Source organism: Colobus angolensis, unplaced genomic scaffold (genome assembly GCF_000951035.1).
Source record: "Colobus angolensis palliatus isolate OR3802 unplaced genomic scaffold, Cang.pa_1.0 Scaffold75, whole genome shotgun sequence".
Classification (NCBI taxonomy): domain Eukaryota; kingdom Metazoa; phylum Chordata; class Mammalia; order Primates; family Cercopithecidae; genus Colobus; species Colobus angolensis.
Window position 1 is genome coordinate 934,896 of NW_012121265.1, and position 4,516 is coordinate 939,411.

Genomic DNA, 4,516 nt, shown 5'->3' on the forward strand with positions numbered 1-4,516 from the left:
GGTCAGGCTGCAGGAGCTGACCAGCACCGATTGTCCGGCACTCCCTAGTGAAATGACCCCAGTACCTCCGTTGAAAATGCAGAAATCACCGGTCTTCTGTGTCGCTCGCGTTGGGAGTTGGAGACTGGAGCTGTTCCTATTCGGTCATCTTGCTCCGCCCCCCTGTTCATACTTATATGTACTTACATGTATACTTATATACAGATATACAGATACTTATACTTGTTCATGACCATTAGAATTAACAACATATAACATTTGGGATATTTCAGAGTTCCACACTTGACTTTACCCAAAAGATCTAGAAGCGATTGTTTTCAGAGTTCTGGTTGCATGGATTTATTAGAAAATGCTCTTCTGTACGGAAGATATGGCTTGCTATTGCATTTCTCTTTTGCAGAAAAGCAAGTCCAACAAATCAGTGACATTATTATAGCAAGGAATTATCTATGGTGCTCCACTTCCCCAGGCTATATTTCAAATTAGTGTGGGGCTATATGGAACTTAGGGAGTGGAAAGACCATGGAATAATCAGGAGATTAAGTTTCCAGTCCAGGTTCTGCCAACAAACAGCCCTATTACCTCAGCAGGTCTCCTCCTTGTTCCATCTTTGTGGAAGAAAGAAATCACTGATTTCTAAAACTTCCTTCCAGATCTGACTTGTTTGGACATTATGTTCTTTCCCCTCTGTAGAAACAAGTGTTATTCCCTGTGGGTGGTGGTGTGAGGAAATCACTCAGAGCAAGTAAACTGCCCTCTTCTCTCCGCAGTGGGAATCACAACTTCTTCTCCACTTAAGTTGATAGTGCTTTTGCATTTTTAAATTCCTATGATGAGAGGTCAGCAAGAAAGAGCCACCTGATCAATCAATTCATCCATAAGGTCCCACTTTATCATCTTATAAGAAAAGTACGCTTATTGATTCGTTGGTTTATTTATTTGTTTAGTCACTTATTCAACAGATATTTACTAAGTACTCGCTATGGGCCTGTCACTACAAAGAGGATAAAGCAAAGAACAGGAGAGAGGAGTCCCTGTCCTTCTGAAGCTCATGATTGAATGGAGGATGCTTATTTTAAAGCATAAGTAATTACAATAGAGTGAAAGAATAAAAATGTAAGTAGGTACAGAAAGCAGTGAGAATACTTAGCAGGGGAGTCCCCATCCAATCTAAGGGTCAGGGAAGATGCTTCCCGAAGAGCTGGCACTTAAGCAGAGTCCTAAAGGATGAGGCATAGTTAGTGAGCTTAAGGGAGTCTTGGAGGGAGGGCAGAGAGCGAAAGTCATTTACCCATGCTCTGCAAATCACCTGACACATGGAGGTACCTGTCCCAGGTGATAGGATCTTAATGGGCAGCTCAGTAGAGAAGGGAACACTTTGAAACATGAAAATATGTGAAGTTTGATTCTGCCCTTTGGAGAGACTGATGGATTCAAACAGGATGTATCATACAGGTTCTTACTTACAAGCAATAGAGCTTGACTCTAGAAGATAAACGCACAAAAGGTACTTATGTAAAAAGATATTGGGCAGGGCCTTTTTCTTTCAATCCAATTGGAATAAGAGAGACTGATTTTACTCTCCTGAAACAACTAAAAAGCCAACAGAATATCTTCAAAACTGTTTTCGAGATACTGATGATCAAACATTGGAGAACACTGATCCCTGAGAGACAGGTTTATTAATGAGGTGACCCTAGGACTGCCCCAGCTTACTGCCTGGAGTGAGTTTCCAGGTGGTGGTGCAGGACCAGACAACCCGGCAGACTCCCTGATTGAAGAAGTGGAACTGAGAATCTGGGGAGACCAAAGGAGCTGGAGTTCACAAGACAGGGTGCCAGGGAGGAGAGAAGGCACACAAGGAGAATTCCAGAAATCTGCCGAGGACCCCCTGCAAGTATTTAGCTGATGATTGTTCATTGCAGGTGTGTGAAGAAACTATCTAAACTCAGGTAAAAAAAAACAACTGAAAGGATGAGAGGCAACAGCGTCCAGCATACCACAGGATCTGGAAAGTGGTGTGTTCCCACCAGCCAGACTGGACAACTTCCTGGTTCATAGGGCATTAGTTCATAGTGCATTGATAGTGGCGGGAAATTAATGTCTTTAGGCTGATTACAGCCCTGCTACCACATAACAAATCTTAAAAATAAGACCCAACAGTCCAAACTGTTTTCAAATAACTATGTCACAAAGCAGCTCAAAAATATTTACAGGAGTACAAAAATATCAAGCACCCAATAAGGAAACTTATACTGTCTGACATTCAAGTAGAAATAACTAGGCATGTAGAAAAATGGGAAAATATGACCTGCAATGACAAAAATCAATCAAAAGCAACCTGGACTGACAGATGTTACAAGTAGCAAACAAGAATACCCAATTATTGCATGTATTCCATATGTTTAAAGAATTAGGCAGAAACATACATGGAAGATATTTTTAAAATACTCAAATTGAGGTACTAAAAAGAAAATCTACAGTGTATGAGATGGCAAATACATTGTATGGGATTAAGAGAAGATTAGAACTTGCAGAAAGAAAGTAAACTTGAAGATACACCCATAAAAACTTTCAAGATGAAGCACAGAAGGAATTTTTTTTTTTTTTTAATGAAAACAGCATTAGTGAGCTGTGGGACTTTCAAGGCTTAATATAACTAGAACTGGAATTTTCAAAGAGCAGGAGGGATGGGGAACAGAAAAAAATATTTGAAGAAATAATGTCTGAAAAGTTTTCATGGAAACTGTCAATCCAGAGAGCCAAAAAGCTAGACAAAACACAAGCACGTGAATCATGAAGAAAACCACACCCAGACACATCATAATTGCACTGCTCAAAAGTAAAATTGTTTTAAAAACTTTTCTAAAAAGTAAAAAATTCTCAAAAGTAGTCAGAGGAAAAATAAAATGATGCTACATACAGAGGAATAAACATATGGATTCTAACAGGTTTCTTGTCAGAGCAACATGTTTATAGAGCTGACAAAAAAATCTATGAACCCAGAGTTCTGTACCATAAAAATAGCTTCACAAACAAAGGTAAAATAAAGGCTTCTTCGGAGTTTTCAGAAAATACAGATTTTCATCAAGGAATGAAAAGAAGAGGATATGGTATCTACATTGTTAAATATTTTTTTTCTGGTTTTAAAATATTTTTAAACAACCATTGACTGTTTAAACAAAAATAGCTACAATGTAGTATGGATTTGTAACATCTGTGAAAGTAAAATTTGTAGCAATAGCCAAGGCTTAAGAAGGGAGAAGTGGAAGCATCCAATTAAAAAAAATCTTATAACATATGTGAGGTCATATAATATCACTTGAAGGAATAGTGTAATAAATTAAATATGTATACTGTAAACCCTAAATAAATTAAATATGTATAGTATAAACCCAATCATAAAGATGACAACAAAGAGTTATGGCTAAGAAACCAACAAAGGAAATAAAAATTGAATAACAAAAATATTCAATTAATCCAAGAGAAGACAGAAAAAAAGAGAGGAAAAGGGAGCAAACAACTGAAAGGCTAAATAGAAAACAAATAGCGAGATGACGGATGTAAACCTAAATATATCAATAAGCACATTAAATGTAAGTGATGGAAACGCCTTAACTAAAAGCAGAAATGATAAGATGGGAGATACTGTCTATAAGAAGCACACTTTATACATAAAGACACAAAAAGGTTAAAAGTAAAACGATGGACAATATATACTATGCCACACTAAACAAAATAAAGTTAAAGTGGCTATATTAATATTAGACAAGGTAGATTTCACATCAAAGAATATTACCAGAAATAATGAAGACCATTTTATAATTTTCAAAGGGTTAGTTCATTAAGGGATGTAATGACTCTAAATATTTATGTACTCAATAACAGAGCTTCAAATTATATGTGCAAAACTGATGGAACTGAAAAGATAAATTAAAAAATCCAAAATGATAGCCACAGATTTGAATACACCTCTGTTACTAATTGGTCAAAGAAGTAGACAGACAATCAATAAGAATATAATATAGAATATCTAAATATTATCAATGAACTTGATCTAATTGGCATTTATGGAACACTCCACCTAACAACAGCATAATACACATTATTTTTTAAGGACATAAATTACATTTCCAAGGACTATATTTTGAGCCATAAAAAGTGCTCAAAAAATCCAAAAGAATTCAAGAATTCAATTCATTTTATTTGACCAAAATGAAATTAAATTAGAAAACAGTGACAGAAAATATTTGACAAATCACCAAATATTTAGAAATAACATACTTCTAAATAAACCCACTGGTCAAAATGAAATCAAAAAGGTAAATTAGAAAATAGTTTCAACTGAATGAAAATCTAAATACAACATATTGAACTTTGTGAGATGCTGTGAAATAGTACTTAGAGATACAGTCATCATTAAATGCATATGTGAGAAAAGAAGAAACATTTCAAATTAATGACCTAGTTTTTCACCTTGGAAAACTAGCAAAAAAAAAAAAAAAAAAAAAAAAAA